This window comes from Megalopta genalis, unplaced genomic scaffold (genome assembly GCF_051020955.1).
Source record: "Megalopta genalis isolate 19385.01 unplaced genomic scaffold, iyMegGena1_principal scaffold0022, whole genome shotgun sequence".
Taxonomy (NCBI): domain Eukaryota; kingdom Metazoa; phylum Arthropoda; class Insecta; order Hymenoptera; family Halictidae; genus Megalopta; species Megalopta genalis.
This window is the reverse complement of record NW_027476092.1, coordinates 3162282-3183784: the sequence shown is the minus strand read 5'-3', so window position 1 is coordinate 3183784 and position 21503 is coordinate 3162282.

The window sequence follows — 21503 nt, the reverse complement described above, 5'->3', positions numbered from 1 at the left end:
GGCACTTTACTCTTGACATTTTTCGGTTTTTTCAATTTTCTGGAAAATCCTATCATTAGATTTTTTTAAAAATACGATATTCTTGCTTAACTAACGTTTCTACATAGGGATTAAGCATTTAGAACGAAATCTAATGTAGGAAAATGGTACTTTACTCTTGATCGGTACGTTGGGACTTTGAAAATATTCGGGCGTTCCAATCGCTCGTCTGTTGCATCATAGCGCGTCTCGGCGCAATCGACCGATTCGCTCGACCCATTATTTTCGATTTACGGCTAAAATAAATTTTTCTCATTTTATTCAATAACATATTCTTGCTTAGATAACTTTTTTACATAGTGATTAAGCATTTAGAACGATATAATGTTTAAAATAAGGGCACTTTACTCTTGACATTTTACGGTTTTTTCAATTTTCTGAAAAATCCTATCATTAGATTTTTTTAAAAATACGATATTCTTGCTTAACTAACGTTTCTACATAGGGATTAAGCATTTAGAACGAAATCTAATGTCAGAAAATGGCACTTTACTCTTGACATTTTTCGGTCTTTTCAATTTTCTGGAAAATCCTATCATTAGATTTTTTTAAAAATACGATATTCTTGCTTAACTAACGTTTCTACATAGGGATTAAGCATTTAGAACGAAATCTAATGTAGGAAAATGGTACTTTACTCTTGATCGGTACGGTGGGACTTTGAAAATATTCGGGCGTTCCAATCGCTCGTCTGTTGCATCATAGCGCGTCTCGGCGCAATCGACCGATTCGCTCGACCCATTATTTTCGATTTACGGCTAAAATAAATTTTTCTCATTTTATTCAATAACATATTCTTGCTTAGATAACTTTTTTACATAGGGATTAAGCATTTAGAACGATATAATGTTCAAAATAAGGGCACTTTACTCTTGACATTTTACGGTTTTTTCAATTTTCTGAAAAATCCTATCATTAGATTTTTTTAAAAATACGATATTCTTGCTTAACTAACGTTTCTACATAGGGATTAAGCATTTAGAACGAAATCTAATGTCAGAAAATGGCACTTTGCTCTTGACATTTTTCGGTTTTTTCAATTTTCTGGAAAATCCTATCATTAGATTTTTTTAAAAATACGATATTCTTGCTTAACTGACGTTTCTACATAGGGATTAAGCATTTAGAACGAAATCTAATGTAGGAAAATGGTACTTTACTCTTGATCGGTACGTTGGGACTTGGAAAATATTCGGGCGTACGCGGCGCGCTCGGCGCTTTGAACAGCTCCGGTGTCCCCATTATTTTCGATTTACGGCTAAAATAAATTTTTCTAATTTTTTTCAATAACATATTCTTGCTGAAATAACTTTTTTACGTAGGGATTAAGCATTTAGAACGATACATTGTTTAAAATAAGGGCACTTTACTCTTGACATTTTACGGTTTTTTCAATTTTCTGAAAAATCCTATCATTAGATTTTTTTAAAAATACGATATTCTTGCTTAGCTAACGTTTCTACATAGGGATTAAGCATTTAGAACGAAATCTAATGTCAGAAAATGGCACTTTACTCTTGACATTTTTCGGTTTTTTCAATTTTCTGGAAAATCCTATCATTAGATTTTTTTAAAAATACGATATTCTTGCTTAACTAACGTTTCTACATAGGGATTAAGCATTTAGAACGAAATCTAATGTAGGAAAATGGTACTTTACTCTTGATCGGTACGTTGGGACTTTGAAAATATTCGGGCGTTCCAATCGCTCGTCTGTTGCATCATAGCGCGTCTCGGCGCAATCGACCGATTCGCTCGACCCATTATTTTCGATTTACGGCTAAAATAAATTTTTCTCATTTTATTCAATAACATATTCTTGCTTAGATAACTTTTTTACATAGGGATTAAGCATTTCGAACGATATAATGTTTAAAATAAGGGCACTTTACTCTTGACATTTTACGGTTTTTTCAATTTTCTGAAAAATCCTATCATTAGATTTTTTTAAAAATACGATATTCTTGCTTATCTAACGTTTCTACATAGGGATTAAGCATTTAGAACGAAATCTAATGTCAGAAAATGGCACTTTACTCTTGACATTTTTCGGTTTTTTCAATTTTCTGGAAAATCCTATCATTAGATTTTTTTAAAAATACGATATTCTTGCTTAACTAACGTTTCTACATAGGGATTAAGCATTTAGAACGAAATCTAATGTCAGAAAATGGCACTTTACTCTTGACATTTTTCGGTTTTTTCAATTTTCTGGAAAATCCTATCATTAGATTTTTTTAAAAATACGATATTCTTGCTTATCTAACGTTTCTACATAGGGATTAAGCATTTAGAACGAAATCTAATGTCAGAAAATGGCACTTTACTCTTGACATTTTTCGGTTTTTTCAATTTTCTGAAAAATCCTATCATTAGATTTTTTTAAAAATACGATATTCTTGCTTAACTAACGTTTCTACATAGGGATTAAGCATTTAGAACGAAATCTAATGTCAGAAAATGGCACTTTACTCTTGACATTTTTCGGTTTTTTCAATTTTCTGGAAAATCCTATCATTAGATTTTTTTAAAAATACGATATTCTTGCTTAACTAACGTTTCTACATAGGGATTAAGCATTTAGAACGAAATCTAATGTCAGAAAATGGCACTTTACTCTTGACATTTTTCGGTTTTATCAATTTTCTGGAAAATCCTATCATTAGATTTTTTTAAAAATACGATATTCTTGCTTAACTAACGTTTCTACATAGGGATTAAGCATTTAGAACGAAATCTAATGTAGGAAAATGGTACTTTACTCTTGATCGGTACGTTGGGACTTTGAAAATATTCGGGCGTTCCAATCGCTCGTCTGTTGCATCATAGCGCGTCTCGGCGCAATCGACCGATTCGCTCGACCCATTATTTTCGATTTACGGCTAAAATAAATTTTTCTCATTTTATTCAATAACATATTCTTGCTTAGATAACTTTTTTACATAGGGATTAAGCATTTCGAACGATATAATGTTTAAAATAAGGGCACTTTACTCTTGACATTTTACGGTTTTTTCAATTTTCTGAAAAATCCTATCATTAGATTTTTTTAAAAATACGATATTCTTGCTTATCTAACGTTTCTACATAGGGATTAAGCATTTAGAACGAAATCTAATGTCAGAAAATGGCACTTTACTCTTGACATTTTTCGGTTTTTTCAATTTTCTGGAAAATCCTATCATTAGATTTTTTTAAAAATACGATATTCTTGCTTAACTAACGTTTCTACATAGGGATTAAGCATTTAGAACGAAATCTAATGTAGGAAAATGGTACTTTACTCTTGATCGGTACGTTGGGACTTTGAAAATATTCGGGCGTTCCAATCGCTCGTCTGTTGCATCATAGCGCGTCTCGGCGCAATCGACCGATTCGCTCGACCCATTATTTTCGATTTACGGCTAAAATAAATTTTTCTCATTTTATTCAATAACATATTCTTGCTTAGATAACTTTTTTACATAGGGATTAAGCATTTAGAACGATATAATGTTTAAAATAAGGGCACTTTACTCTTGACATTTTACGGTTTTTTCAATTTTCTGAAAAATCCTATCATTAGATTTTTTTAAAAATACGATATTCTTGCTTATCTAACGTTTCTACATAGGGATTAAGCATTTAGAACGAAATCTAATGTCAGAAAATGGCACTTTACTCTTGACATTTTTCGGTTTTTTCAATTTTCTGGAAAATCCTATCATTAGATTTTTTTAAAAATACGATATTCTTGCTTAACTAACGTTTCTACATAGGGATTAAGCATTTAGAACGAAATCTAATGTGGGAAAATGGTACTTTACTCTTGATCGGTACGTTGGGACTTTGAAAATATTCGGGCGTTCCAATCGCTCGTCTGTTGCATCATAGCGCGTCTCGGCGCAATCGACCGATTCGCTCGACCCATTATTTTCGATTTACGGCTAAAATAAATTTTTCTCATTTTATTCAATAACATATTCTTGCTTAGATAACTTTTTTACATAGTGATTAAGCATTTAGAACGATATAATGTTTAAAATAAGGGCACTTTACTCTTGACATTTTACGGTTTTTTCAATTTTCTGAAAAATCCTATCATTAGATTTTTTTAAAAATACGATATTCTTGCTTAACTAACGTTTCTACATAGGGATTAAGCATTTAGAACGAAATCTAATGTCAGAAAATGGCACTTTACTCTTGACATTTTTCGGTTTTTTCAATTTTCTGGAAAATCCTATCATTAGATTTTTTTAAAAATACGATATTCTTGCTTAACTGACGTTTCTACATAGGGATTAAGCATTTAGAATGAAATCTAATGTAGGAAAATGGTACTTTACTCTTGATCGGTACGTTGGGACTTGGAAAATATTCGGGCGTTCCAATCGCTCGTCTGTTGCATCATAGCGCGTCTCGGCGCAATCGACCGATTCGCTCGACCCATTATTTTCGATTTACGGCTAAAATAAATTTTTCTCATTTTATTCAATAACATATTCTTGCTTAGATAACTTTTTTACATAGGGATTAAGCATTTAGAACGATATAATGTTTAAAATAAGGGCACTTTACTCTTGACATTTTACGGTTTTTTCAATTTTCTGAAAAATCCTATCATTAGATTTTTTTAAAAATACGATATTCTTGCTTATCTAACGTTTCTACATAGGGATTAAGCATTTAGAACGAAATCTAATGTCAGAAAATGGCACTTTACTCTTGACATTTTTCGGTTTTTTCAATTTTCTGGAAAATCCTATCATTAGATTTTTTTAAAAATACGATATTCTTGCTTAACTAACGTTTCTACATAGGGATTAAGCATTTAGAACGAAATCTAATGTAGGAAAATGGTACTTTACTCTTGATCGGTACGTTGGGACTTTGAAAATATTCGGGCGTTCCAATCGCTCGTCTGTTGCATCATAGCGCGTCTCGGCGCAATCGACCGATTCGCTCGACCCATTATTTTCGATTTACGGCTAAAATAAATTTTTCTCATTTTATTCAATAACATATTCTTGCTTAGATAACTTTTTTACATAGTGATTAAGCATTTAGAACGATATAATGTTTAAAATAAGGGCACTTTACTCTTGACATTTTACGGTTTTTTCAATTTTCTGAAAAATCCTATCATTAGATTTTTTTAAAAATACGATATTCTTGCTTAGCTAACGTTTCTACATAGGGATTAAGCATTTAGAACGAAATCTAATGTCAGAAAATGGCACTTTACTCTTGACATTTTTCGGTTTTTTCAATTTTCTGGAAAATCCTATCATTAGATTTTTTTAAAAATACGATATTCTTGCTTAACTAACGTTTCTACATAGGGTTTAAGCATTTAGAACGAAATCTAATGTAGGAAAATGGTACTTTACTCTTGATCGGTACGGTGGGACTTTGAAAATATTCGGGCGTTCCAATCGCTCGTCTGTTGCATCATAGCGCGTCTCGGCGCAATCGACCGATTCGCTCGACCCATTATTTTCGATTTACGGCTAAAATAAATTTTTCTCATTTTATTCAATAACATATTCTTGCTTAGATAACTTTTTTACATAGGGATTAAGCATTTAGAACGATATAATGTTTAAAATAAGGGCACTTTACTCTTGACATTTTACGGTTTTTTCAATTTTCTGAAAAATCCAATCATTAGATTTTTTTAAAAATACGATATTCTTGCTTAACTAACGTTTCTACATAGGGATTAAGCATTTAGAACGAAATCTAATGTCAGAAAATGGCACTTTGCTCTTGACATTTTTCGGTTTTTTCAATTTTCTGGAAAATCCTATCATTAGATTTTTTTAAAAATACGATATTCTTGCTTAACTGACGTTTCTACATAGGGATTAAGCATTTAGAATGAAATCTAATGTAGGAAAATGGTACTTTACTCTTGATCGGTACGTTGGGACTTGGAAAATATTCGGGCGTTCCAATCGCTCGTCTGTTGCATCATAGCGCGTCTCGGCGCAATCGACCGATTCGCTCGACCCATTATTTTCGATTTACGGCTAAAATAAATTTTTCTCATTTTATTCAATAACATATTCTTGCTTAGATAACTTTTTTACATAGGGATTAAGCATTTAGAACGATATAATGTTTAAAATAAGGGCACTTTACTCTTGACATTTTACGGTTTTTTCAATTTTCTGAAAAATCCTATCATTAGATTTTTTTAAAAATACGATATTCTTGCTTATCTAACGTTTCTACATAGGGATTAAGCATTTAGAACGAAATCTAATGTCAGAAAATGGCACTTTACTCTTGACATTTTTCGGTTTTTTCAATTTTCTGGAAAATCCTATCATTAGATTTTTTTAAAAATACGATATTCTTGCTTAACTAACGTTTCTACATAGGGATTAAGCATTTAGAACGAAATCTAATGTAGGAAAATGGTACTTTACTCTTGATCGGTACGTTGGGACTTTGAAAATATTCGGGCGTTCCAATCGCTCGTCTGTTGCATCATAGCGCGTCTCGGCGCAATCGACCGATTCGCTCGACCCATTATTTTCGATTTACGGCTAAAATAAATTTTTCTCATTTTATTCAATAACATATTCTTGCTTAGATAACTTTTTTACATAGTGATTAAGCATTTAGAACGATATAATGTTTAAAATAAGGGCACTTTACTCTTGACATTTTACGGTTTTTTCAATTTTCTGAAAAATCCTATCATTAGATTTTTTTAAAAATACGATATTCTTGCTTAACTAACGTTTCTACATAGGGATTAAGCATTTAGAACGAAATCTAATGTCAGAAAATGGCACTTTACTCTTGACATTTTTCGGTTTTTTCAATTTTCTGGAAAATCCTATCATTAGATTTTTTTAAAAATACGATATTCTTGCTTAACTAACGTTTCTACATAGGGTTTAAGCATTTAGAACGAAATCTAATGTAGGAAAATGGTACTTTACTCTTGATCGGTACGTTGGGACTTTGAAAATATTCGGGCGTTCCAATCGCTCGTCTGTTGCATCATAGCGCGTCTCGGCGCAATCGACCGATTCGCTCGACCCATTATTTTCGATTTACGGCTAAAATAAATTTTTCTCATTTTATTCAATAACATATTCTTGCTTAGATAACTTTTTTACATAGTGATTAAGCATTTAGAACGATATAATGTTTAAAATAAGGGCACTTTACTCTTGACATTTTACGGTTTTTTCAATTTTCTGAAAAATCCTATCATTAGATTTTTTTAAAAATACGATATTCTTGCTTAACTAACGTTTCTACATAGGGATTAAGCATTTAGAACGAAATCTAATGTCAGAAAATGGCACTTTACTCTTGACATTTTTCGGTCTTTTCAATTTTCTGGAAAATCCTATCATTAGATTTTTTTAAAAATACGATATTCTTGCTTAACTAACGTTTCTACATAGGGATTAAGCATTTAGAACGAAATCTAATGTAGGAAAATGGTACTTTACTCTTGATCGGTACGGTGGGACTTTGAAAATATTCGGGCGTTCCAATCGCTCGTCTGTTGCATCATAGCGCGTCTCGGCGCAATCGACCGATTCGCTCGACCCATTATTTTCGATTTACGGCTAAAATAAATTTTTCTCATTTTATTCAATAACATATTCTTGCTTAGATAACTTTTTTACATAGGGATTAAGCATTTAGAACGATATAATGTTTAAAATAAGGGCACTTTACTCTTGACATTTTACGGTTTTTTCAATTTTCTGAAAAATCCTATCATTAGATTTTTTTAAAAATACGATATTCTTGCTTAACTAACGTTTCTACATAGGGATTAAGCATTTAGAACGAAATCTAATGTCAGAAAATGGCACTTTGCTCTTGACATTTTTCGGTTTTTTCAATTTTCTGGAAAATCCTATCATTAGATTTTTTTAAAAATACGATATTCTTGCTTAACTGACGTTTCTACATAGGGATTAAGCATTTAGAACGAAATCTAATGTAGGAAAATGGTACTTTACTCTTGATCGGTACGTTGGGACTTGGAAAATATTCGGGCGTACGCGGCGCGCTCGGCGCTTTGAACAGCTCCGGTGTCCCCATTATTTTCGATTTACGGCTAAAATAAATTTTTCTAATTTTTTTCAATAACATATTCTTGCTGAAATAACTTTTTTACGTAGGGATTAAGCATTTAGAACGATACATTGTTTAAAATAAGGGCACTTTACTCTTGACATTTTACGGTTTTTTCAATTTTCTGAAAAATCCTATCATTAGATTTTTTTAAAAATACGATATTCTTGCTTAGCTAACGTTTCTACATAGGGATTAAGCATTTAGAACGAAATCTAATGTCAGAAAATGGCACTTTACTCTTGACATTTTTCGGTTTTTTCAATTTTCTGGAAAATCCTATCATTAGATTTTTTTAAAAATACGATATTCTTGCTTAACTAACGTTTCTACATAGGGATTAAGCATTTAGAACGAAATCTAATGTAGGAAAATGGTACTTTACTCTTGATCGGTACGTTGGGACTTTGAAAATATTCGGGCGTTCCAATCGCTCGTCTGTTGCATCATAGCGCGTCTCGGCGCAATCGACCGATTCGCTCGACCCATTATTTTCGATTTACGGCTAAAATAAATTTTTCTCATTTTATTCAATAACATATTCTTGCTTAGATAACTTTTTTACATAGGGATTAAGCATTTAGAACGATATAATGTTTAAAATAAGGGCACTTTACTCTTGACATTTTACGGTTTTTCCAATTTTCTGAAAAATCCTATCATTAGATTTTTTTAAAAATACGATATTCTTGCTTATCTAACGTTTCTACATAGGGATTAAGCATTTAGAACGAAATCTAATGTCAGAAAATGGCACTTTACTCTTGACATTTTTCGGTTTTTTCAATTTTCTGAAAAATCCTATCATTAGATTTTTTTAAAAATACGATATTCTTGCTTAACTAACGTTTCTACATAGGGATTAAGCATTTAGAACGAAATCTAATGTCAGAAAATGGCACTTTACTCTTGACATTTTTCGGTTTTTTCAATTTTCTGGAAAATCCTATCATTAGATTTTTTTAAAGATACGATATTCTTGCTTACCTAACGTTTCTACATAGGGATTAAGCATTTAGAACGAAATCTAATGTCAGAAAATGGCACTTTACTCTTGACATTTTTCGGTTTTTTCAATTTTCTGAAAAATCCTATCATTAGATTTTTTTAAAAATACGATATTCTTGCTTAACTAACGTTTCTACATAGGGATTAAGCATTTAGAACGAAATCTAATGTCAGAAAATGTCACTTTACTCTTGACATTTTTCGGTTTTATCAATTTTCTGGAAAATCCTATCATTAGATTTTTTTAAAAATACGATATTCTTGCTTAACTAACGTTTCTACATAGGGATTAAGCATTTAGAACGAAATCTAATGTAGGAAAATGGTACTTTACTCTTGATCGGTACGTTGGGACTTTGAAAATATTCGGGCGTTCCAATCGCTCGTCTGTTGCATCATAGCGCGTCTCGGCGCAATCGACCGATTCGCTCGACCCATTATTTTCGATTTACGGCTAAAATAAATTTTTCTCATTTTATTCAATAACATATTCTTGCTTAGATAACTTTTTTACATAGGGATTAAGCATTTCGAACGATATAATGTTTAAAATAAGGGCACTTTACTCTTGACATTTTACGGTTTTTTCAATTTTCTGGAAAATCCTATCATTAGATTTTTTTAAAAATACGATATTCTTGCTTATCTAACGTTTCTACATAGGGATTAAGCATTTAGAACGAAATCTAATGTCAGAAAATGGCACTTTACTCTTGACATTTTTCGGTTTTTTCAATTTTCTGAAAAATCCTATCATTAGATTTTTTTAAAAATACGATATTCTTGCTTAACTAACGTTTCTACATAGGGATTAAGCATTTAGAACGAAATCTAATGTCAGAAAATGGCACTTTACTCTTGACATTTTTCGGTTTTTTCAATTTTCTGGAAAATCCTATCATTAGATTTTTTTAAAAATACGATATTCTTGCTTAACTAACGTTTCTACATAGGGATTAAGCATTTAGAACGAAATCTAATGTCAGAAAATGGCACTTTACTCTTGACATTTTTCGGTTTTATCAATTTTCTGGAAAATCCTATCATTAGATTTTTTTAAAAATACGATATTCTTGCTTAACTAACGTTTCTACATAGGGATTAAGCATTTAGAACGAAATCTAATGTAGGAAAATGGTACTTTACTCTTGATCGGTACGTTGGGACTTTGAAAATATTCGGGCGTTCCAATCGCTCGTCTGTTGCATCATAGCGCGTCTCGGCGCAATCGACCGATTCGCTCGACCCATTATTTTCGATTTACGGCTAAAATAAATTTTTCTCATTTTATTCAATAACATATTCTTGCTTAGATAACTTTTTTACATAGGGATTAAGCATTTCGAACGATATAATGTTTAAAATAAGGGCACTTTACTCTTGACATTTTACGGTTTTTTCAATTTTCTGAAAAATCCTATCATTAGATTTTTTTAAAAATACGATATTCTTGCTTATCTAACGTTTCTACATAGGGATTAAGCATTTAGAACGAAATCTAATGTCAGAAAATGGCACTTTACTCTTGACATTTTTCGGTTTTTTCAATTTTCTGGAAAATCCTATCATTAGATTTTTTTAAAAATACGATATTCTTGCTTAACTAACGTTTCTACATAGGGATTAAGCATTTAGAACGAAATCTAATGTAGGAAAATGGTACTTTACTCTTGATCGGTACGTTGGGACTTTGAAAATATTCGGGCGTTCCAATCGCTCGTCTGTTGCATCATAGCGCGTCTCGGCGCAATCGACCGATTCGCTCGACCCATTATTTTCGATTTACGGCTAAAATAAATTTTTCTCATTTTATTCAATAACATATTCTTGCTTAGATAACTTTTTTACATAGGGATTAAGCATTTAGAACGATATAATGTTTAAAATAAGGGCACTTTACTCTTGACATTTTACGGTTTTTTCAATTTTCTGAAAAATCCTATCATTAGATTTTTTTAAAAATACGATATTCTTGCTTATCTAACGTTTCTACATAGGGATTAAGCATTTAGAACGAAATCTAATGTCAGAAAATGGCACTTTACTCTTGACATTTTTCGGTTTTTTCAATTTTCTGGAAAATCCTATCATTAGATTTTTTTAAAAATACGATATTCTTGCTTAACTAACGTTTCTACATAGGGATTAAGCATTTAGAACGAAATCTAATGTGGGAAAATGGTACTTTACTCTTGATCGGTACGTTGGGACTTTGAAAATATTCGGGCGTTCCAATCGCTCGTCTGTTGCATCATAGCGCGTCTCGGCGCAATCGACCGATTCGCTCGACCCATTATTTTCGATTTACGGCTAAAATAAATTTTTCTCATTTTATTCAATAACATATTCTTGCTTAGATAACTTTTTTACATAGTGATTAAGCATTTAGAACGATATAATGTTTAAAATAAGGGCACTTTACTCTTGACATTTTACGGTTTTTTCAATTTTCTGAAAAATCCTATCATTAGATTTTTTTAAAAATACGATATTCTTGCTTAACTAACGTTTCTACATAGGGATTAAGCATTTAGAACGAAATCTAATGTCAGAAAATGGCACTTTACTCTTGACATTTTTCGGTTTTTTCAATTTTCTGGAAAATCCTATCATTAGATTTTTTTAAAAATACGATATTCTTGCTTAACTGACGTTTCTACATAGGGATTAAGCATTTAGAATGAAATCTAATGTAGGAAAATGGTACTTTACTCTTGATCGGTACGTTGGGACTTGGAAAATATTCGGGCGTTCCAATCGCTCGTCTGTTGCATCATAGCGCGTCTCGGCGCAATCGACCGATTCGCTCGACCCATTATTTTCGATTTACGGCTAAAATAAATTTTTCTCATTTTATTCAATAACATATTCTTGCTTAGATAACTTTTTTACATAGGGATTAAGCATTTAGAACGATATAATGTTTAAAATAAGGGCACTTTACTCTTGACATTTTACGGTTTTTTCAATTTTCTGAAAAATCCTATCATTAGATTTTTTTAAAAATACGATATTCTTGCTTATCTAACGTTTCTACATAGGGATTAAGCATTTAGAACGAAATCTAATGTCAGAAAATGGCACTTTACTCTTGACATTTTTCGGTTTTTTCAATTTTCTGGAAAATCCTATCATTAGATTTTTTTAAAAATACGATATTCTTGCTTAACTAACGTTTCTACATAGGGATTAAGCATTTAGAACGAAATCTAATGTAGGAAAATGGTACTTTACTCTTGATCGGTACGTTGGGACTTTGAAAATATTCGGGCGTTCCAATCGCTCGTCTGTTGCATCATAGCGCGTCTCGGCGCAATCGACCGATTCGCTCGACCCATTATTTTCGATTTACGGCTAAAATAAATTTTTCTCATTTTATTCAATAACATATTCTTGCTTAGATAACTTTTTTACATAGTGATTAAGCATTTAGAACGATATAATGTTTAAAATAAGGGCACTTTACTCTTGACATTTTACGGTTTTTTCAATTTTCTGAAAAATCCTATCATTAGATTTTTTTAAAAATACGATATTCTTGCTTAGCTAACGTTTCTACATAGGGATTAAGCATTTAGAACGAAATCTAATGTCAGAAAATGGCACTTTACTCTTGACATTTTTCGGTTTTTTCAATTTTCTGGAAAATCCTATCATTAGATTTTTTTAAAAATACGATATTCTTGCTTAACTAACGTTTCTACATAGGGTTTAAGCATTTAGAACGAAATCTAATGTAGGAAAATGGTACTTTACTCTTGATCGGTACGGTGGGACTTTGAAAATATTCGGGCGTTCCAATCGCTCGTCTGTTGCATCATAGCGCGTCTCGGCGCAATCGACCGATTCGCTCGACCCATTATTTTCGATTTACGGCTAAAATAAATTTTTCTCATTTTATTCAATAACATATTCTTGCTTAGATAACTTTTTTACATAGGGATTAAGCATTTAGAACGATATAATGTTTAAAATAAGGGCACTTTACTCTTGACATTTTACGGTTTTTTCAATTTTCTGAAAAATCCAATCATTAGATTTTTTTAAAAATACGATATTCTTGCTTAACTAACGTTTCTACATAGGGATTAAGCATTTAGAACGAAATCTAATGTCAGAAAATGGCACTTTGCTCTTGACATTTTTCGGTTTTTTCAATTTTCTGGAAAATCCTATCATTAGATTTTTTTAAAAATACGATATTCTTGCTTAACTGACGTTTCTACATAGGGATTAAGCATTTAGAATGAAATCTAATGTAGGAAAATGGTACTTTACTCTTGATCGGTACGTTGGGACTTGGAAAATATTCGGGCGTTCCAATCGCTCGTCTGTTGCATCATAGCGCGTCTCGGCGCAATCGACCGATTCGCTCGACCCATTATTTTCGATTTACGGCTAAAATAAATTTTTCTCATTTTATTCAATAACATATTCTTGCTTAGATAACTTTTTTACATAGGGATTAAGCATTTAGAACGATATAATGTTTAAAATAAGGGCACTTTACTCTTGACATTTTACGGTTTTTTCAATTTTCTGAAAAATCCTATCATTAGATTTTTTTAAAAATACGATATTCTTGCTTATCTAACGTTTCTACATAGGGATTAAGCATTTAGAACGAAATCTAATGTCAGAAAATGGCACTTTACTCTTGACATTTTTCGGTTTTTTCAATTTTCTGGAAAATCCTATCATTAGATTTTTTTAAAAATACGATATTCTTGCTTAACTAACGTTTCTACATAGGGATTAAGCATTTAGAACGAAATCTAATGTAGGAAAATGGTACTTTACTCTTGATCGGTACGTTGGGACTTTGAAAATATTCGGGCGTTCCAATCGCTCGTCTGTTGCATCATAGCGCGTCTCGGCGCAATCGACCGATTCGCTCGACCCATTATTTTCGATTTACGGCTAAAATAAATTTTTCTCATTTTATTCAATAACATATTCTTGCTTAGATAACTTTTTTACATAGTGATTAAGCATTTAGAACGATATAATGTTTAAAATAAGGGCACTTTACTCTTGACATTTTACGGTTTTTTCAATTTTCTGAAAAATCCTATCATTAGATTTTTTTAAAAATACGATATTCTTGCTTAACTAACGTTTCTACATAGGGATTAAGCATTTAGAACGAAATCTAATGTCAGAAAATGGCACTTTACTCTTGACATTTTTCGGTTTTTTCAATTTTCTGGAAAATCCTATCATTAGATTTTTTTAAAAATACGATATTCTTGCTTAACTAACGTTTCTACATAGGGTTTAAGCATTTAGAACGAAATCTAATGTAGGAAAATGGTACTTTACTCTTGATCGGTACGTTGGGACTTTGAAAATATTCGGGCGTTCCAATCGCTCGTCTGTTGCATCATAGCGCGTCTCGGCGCAATCGACCGATTCGCTCGACCCATTATTTTCGATTTACGGCTAAAATAAATTTTTCTCATTTTATTCAATAACATATTCTTGCTTAGATAACTTTTTTACATAGTGATTAAGCATTTAGAACGATATAATGTTTAAAATAAGGGCACTTTACTCTTGACATTTTACGGTTTTTTCAATTTTCTGAAAAATCCTATCATTAGATTTTTTTAAAAATACGATATTCTTGCTTAACTAACGTTTCTACATAGGGATTAAGCATTTAGAACGAAATCTAATGTCAGAAAATGGCACTTTACTCTTGACATTTTTCGGTCTTTTCAATTTTCTGGAAAATCCTATCATTAGATTTTTTTAAAAATACGATATTCTTGCTTAACTAACGTTTCTACATAGGGATTAAGCATTTAGAACGAAATCTAATGTAGGAAAATGGTACTTTACTCTTGATCGGTACGGTGGGACTTTGAAAATATTCGGGCGTTCCAATCGCTCGTCTGTTGCATCATAGCGCGTCTCGGCGCAATCGACCGATTCGCTCGACCCATTATTTTCGATTTACGGCTAAAATAAATTTTTCTCATTTTATTCAATAACATATTCTTGCTTAGATAACTTTTTTACATAGGGATTAAGCATTTAGAACGATATAATGTTTAAAATAAGGGCACTTTACTCTTGACATTTTACGGTTTTTTCAATTTTCTGAAAAATCCTATCATTAGATTTTTTTAAAAATACGATATTCTTGCTTAACTAACGTTTCTACATAGGGATTAAGCATTTAGAACGAAATCTAATGTCAGAAAATGGCACTTTGCTCTTGACATTTTTCGGTTTTTTCAATTTTCTGGAAAATCCTATCATTAGATTTTTTTAAAAATACGATATTCTTGCTTAACTGACGTTTCTACATAGGGATTAAGCATTTAGAACGAAATCTAATGTAGGAAAATGGTACTTTACTCTTGATCGGTACGTTGGGACTTGGAAAATATTCGGGCGTACGCGGCGCGCTCGGCGCTTTGAACAGCTCCGGTGTCCCCATTATTTTCGATTTACGGCTAAAATAAATTTTTCTAATTTTTTTCAATAACATATTCTTGCTGAAATAACTTTTTTACGTAGGGATTAAGCATTTAGAACGATACATTGTTTAAAATAAGGGCACTTTACTCTTGACATTTTACGGTTTTTTCAATTTTCTGAAAAATCCTATCATTAGATTTTTTTAAAAATACGATATTCTTGCTTAGCTAACGTTTCTACATAGGGATTAAGCATTTAGAACGAAATCTAATGTCAGAAAATGGCACTTTACTCTTGACATTTTTCGGTTTTTTCAATTTTCTGGAAAATCCTATCATTAGATTTTTTTAAAAATACGATATTCTTGCTTAACTAACGTTTCTACATAGGGATTAAGCATTTAGAACGAAATCTAATGTAGGAAAATGGTACTTTACTCTTGATCGGTACGTTGGGACTTTGAAAATATTCGGGCGTTCCAATCGCTCGTCTGTTGCATCATAGCGCGTCTCGGCGCAATCGACCGATTCGCTCGACCCATTATTTTCGATTTACGGCTAAAATAAATTTTTCTCATTTTATTCAATAACATATTCTTGCTTAGATAACTTTTTTACATAGGGATTAAGCATTTAGAACGATATAATGTTTAAAATAAGGGCACTTTACTCTTGACATTTTACGGTTTTTCCAATTTTCTGAAAAATCCTATCATTAGATTTTTTTAAAAATACGATATTCTTGCTTATCTAACGTTTCTACATAGGGATTAAGCATTTAGAACGAAATCTAATGTCAGAAAATGGCACTTTACTCTTGACATTTTTCGGTTTTTTCAATTTTCTGAAAAATCCTATCATTAGATTTTTTTAAAAATACGATATTCTTGCTTAACTAACGTTTCTACATAGGGATTAAGCATTTAGAACGAAATCTAATGTCAGAAAATGGCACTTTACTCTTGACATTTTTCGGTTTTTTCAATTTTCTGGAAAATCCTATCATTAGATTTTTTTAAAGATACGATATTCTTGCTTACCTAACGTTTCTACATAGGGATTAAGCATTTAGAACGAAATCTAATGTCAGAAAATGGCACTTTACTCTTGACATTTTTCGGTTTTTTCAATTTTCTGAAAAATCCTATCATTAGATTTTTTTAAAAATACGATATTCTTGCTTAACTAACGTTTCTACATAGGGATTAAGCATTTAGAACGAAATCTAATGTCAGAAAATGGCACTTTACTCTTGACATTTTTCGGTTTTTTCAATTTTCTGGAAAATCCTATCATTAGATTTTTTTAAAGATACGATATTCTTGCTTACCTAACGTTTCTACATAGGGATTAAGCATTTAGAACGAAATCTAATGTCAGAAAATGGCACTTTACTCTTGACATTTTTCGGTTTTTTCAATTTTCTGAAAAATCCTATCATTAGATTTTTTTAAAAATACGATATTCTTGCTTAACTAACGTTTCTACATAGGGATTAAGCATTTAGAACGAAATCTAATGTCAGAAAATGTCACTTTACTCTTGACATTTTTCGGTTTTATCAATTTTCTGGAAAATCCTATCATTAGATTTTTTTAAAAATACGATATTCTTGCTTAACTAACGTTTCTACATAGGGATTAAGCATTTAGAACGAAATCTAATGTAGGAAAATGGTACTTTACTCTTGATCGGTACGTTGGGACTTTGAAAATATTCGGGCGTTCCAATCGCTCGTCTGTTGCATCATAGCGCGTCTCGGCGCAATCGACCGATTCGCTCGACCCATTATTTTCGATTTACGGCTAAAATAAATTTTTCTCATTTTATTCAATAACATATTCTTGCTTAGATAACTTTTTTACATAGGGATTAAGCATTTCGAACGATATAATGTTTAAAATAAGGGCACTTTACTCTTGACATTTTACGGTTTTTTCAATTTTCTGAAAAATCCTATCATTAGATTTTTTTAAAAATACGATATTCTTGCTTATCTAACGTTTCTACATAGGGATTAAGCATTTAGAACGAAATCTAATGTCAGAAAATGGCACTTTACTCTTGACATTTTTCGGTTTTTTCAATTTTCTGAAAAATCCTATCATTAGATTTTTTTAAAAATACGATATTCTTGCTTAACTAACGTTTCTACATAGGGATTAAGCATTTAGAACGAAATCTAATGTCAGAAAATGGCACTTTACTCTTGACATTTTTCGGTTTTTTCAATTTTCTGGAAAATCCTATCATTAGATTTTTTTAAAAATACGATATTCTTGCTTAACTAACGTTTCTACATAGGGATTAAGCATTTAGAACGAAATCTAATGTCAGAAAATGGCACTTTACTCTTGACATTTTTCGGTTTTATCAATTTTCTGGAAAATCCTATCATTAGATTTTTTTAAAAATACGATATTCTTGCTTAACTAACGTTTCTACATAGGGATTAAGCATTTAGAACGAAATCTAATGTAGGAAAATGGTACTTTACTCTTGATCGGTACGTTGGGACTTTGAAAATATTCGGGCGTTCCAATCGCTCGTCTGTTGCATCATAGCGCGTCTCGGCGCAATCGACCGATTCGCTCGACCCATTATTTTCGATTTACGGCTAAAATAAATTTTTCTCATTTTATTCAATAACATATTCTTGCTTAGATAACTTTTTTACATAGGGATTAAGCATTTCGAACGATATAATGTTTAAAATAAGGGCACTTTACTCTTGACATTTTACGGTTTTTTCAATTTTCTGAAAAATCCTATCATTAGATTTTTTTAAAAATACGATATTCTTGCTTATCTAACGTTTCTACATAGGGATTAAGCATTTAGAACGAAATCTAATGTCAGAAAATGGCACTTTACTCTTGACATTTTTCGGTTTTTTCAATTTTCTGGAAAATCCTATCATTAGATTTTTTTAAAAATACGATATTCTTGCTTAACTAACGTTTCTACATAGGGATTAAGCATTTAGAACGAAATCTAATGTATGAAAATGGTACTTTACTCTTGATCGGTACGTTGGGTCTTGGAAAATATTCGGGCGTACGCGGCGCGCTCGGCGCTTTGAACAGCTCCGGTGTCCCCATTATTTTCGATTTACGGCTAAAATAAATTTTTCTAATTTTTTTCAATAACATATTCTTGCTTAAATAACTTTTTTACATAGGGATTAAGCATTTAGAACGATACATTGTTTAAAATAAGGGCACTTTACTCTTGACATTTTACGGTTTTTTCAATTTTCTGAAAAATCCTATCATTACATTTTTTTAAAAATACGATATTCTTGCTTAACTAACGTTTCTACATAGGGATTAAGCATTTAGAACGAAATCTAATGTCAGAAAATGGCACTTTACTCTTGACATTTTTCGGTTTTTTCAATTTTCTGGAAAATCCTATCATTAGATTTTTTTAAAAATACGATATTCTTGCTTAACTAACGTTTCTACATAGGGATTAAGCATTTAGAACGAAATCTAATGTAGGAAAATGGTACTTTACTCTTGATCGGTACGTTGGGACTTTGAAAATATTCGGGCGTTCCAATCGCTCGTCTGTTGCATCATAGCGCGTCTCGGCGCAATCGACCGATTCGCTCGACCCATTATTTTCGATTTACGGCTAAAATAAATTTTTCTCATTTTATTCAATAACATATTCTTGCTTAGATAACTTTTTTACATAGGGATTAAGCATTTCGAACGATATAATGTTTAAAATAAGGGCACTTTACTCTTGACATTTTACGGTTTTTTCAATTTTCTGAAAAATCCTATCATTAGATTTTTTTAAAAATACGATATTCTTGCTTATCTAACGTTTCTACATAGGGATTAAGCATTTAGAACGAAATCTATTGTCAGAAAATGGCACTTTACTCTTGACATTTTTCGGTCTTTTCAATTTTCTGGAAAATCCTATCATTAGATTTTTTTAAAAATACGATATTCTTGCTTAACTAACGTTTCTACATAGGGATTAAGCATTTAGAACGAAATCTAATGTCAGAAAATGGCACTTTGCTCTTGACATTTTTCGGTTTTTTCAATTTTCTGGAAAATCCTATCATTAGATTTTTTTAAAAATACGATATTCTTGCTTAACTGACGTTTCTACATAGGGATTAAGCATTTAGAACGAAATCTAATGTAGGAAAATGGTACTTTACTCTTGATCGGTACGTTGGGACTTGGAAAATATTCGGGCGTACGCGGCGCGCTCGGCGCTTTGAACAGCTCCGGTGTCCCCATTATTTTCGATTTACGGCTAAAATAAATTTTTCTAATTTTTTTCAATAACATATTCTTGCTGAAATAACTTTTTTACGTAGGGATTAAGCATTTAGAACGATACATTGTTTAAAATAAGGGCACTTTACTCTTGACATTTTACGGTTTTTTCAATTTTCTGAAAAATCCTATCATTAGATTTTTTTAAAAATACGATATTCTTGCTTAGCTAACGTTTCTACATAGGGATTAAGCATTTAGAACGAAATCTAATGTCAGAAAATGGCACTTTACTCTTGACATTTTTCGGTTTTTTCAATTTTCTGGAAAATCCTATCATTAGATTTTTTTAAAAATACGATATACTTGCTTAACTAACGTTTCTACATAGGGATTAAGCATTTAGAACGAAATCTAATGTAGGAAAATGGTACTTTACTCTTGATCGGTACGTTGGGACTTTGAAAATATTCGGGCGTTCCAATCGCTCGTCTGTTGCATCATAGCGCGTCTCGGCGCAATCGACCGATTCGCTCGACCCATTATTTTCGATTTACGGCTAAAATAAATTTTTCTCATTTTATTCAATAACATATTCTTGCTTAGATAACTTTTTTACATAGGGATTAAGCATTTAGAACGATATAATGTTTAAAATAAGGGCACTTTACTCTTGACATTTTACGGTTTTTCCAATTTTCTGAAAAATCCTATCATTAGATTTTTTTAAAAATACGATATTCTTGCTTATCTAACGTTTCTACATAGGGATTAAGCATTTAGAACGAAATCTAATGTCAGAAAATGGCACTTTACTCTTGACATTTTTCGGTTTTTTCAATTTTCTGAAAAATCCTATCATTAGATTTTTTTAAAAATACGATATTCTTGCTTAACTAACGTTTCTACATAGGGATTAAGCATTTAGAACGAAATCTAATGTCAGAAAATGGCACTTTACTCTTGACATTTTTCGGTTTTTTCAATTTTCTGGAAAATCCTATCATTAGATTTTTTTAAAAATACGATATTCTTGCTTATCTAACGTTTCTACATAGGGATTAAGCATTTAGAACGAAATCTAATGTCAGAAAATGGCACTTTACTCTTGACATTTTACGGTTTTTTCAATTTTCTGAAAAATCCTATCATTAGATTTTTTTAAAAATACGATATTCTTGCTTAACTAACGTTTCTACATAGGGATTAAGCATTTAGAACGAAATCTAATGTCAGAAAATGGCACTTTACTCTTGACATTTTTCGGTTTTTTCAATTTTCTGGAAAATCCTATCATTAGATTTTTTTAAAAATACGATATTCTTGCTTACCTAACGTTTCTACATAGGGATTAAGCATTTAGAACGAAATCTAATGTCAGAAAATGGCACTTTACTCTTGACATTTTTCGGTTTTTTCAATTTTCTGAAAAATCCTATCATTAGATTTTTTTAAAAATACGATATTCTTGCTTAACTAACGTTTCTACATAGGGATTAAGCATTTAGAACGAAATCTAATGTCAGAAAATGGCACTTTACTCTTGACATTTTTCGGTTTTATCAATTTTCTGGAAAATCCTATCATTAGATTTTTTTAAAAATACGATATTCTTGCTTAACTAACGTTTCTACATAGGGATTAAGCATTTAGAACGAAATCTAATGTAGGAAAATGGTACTTT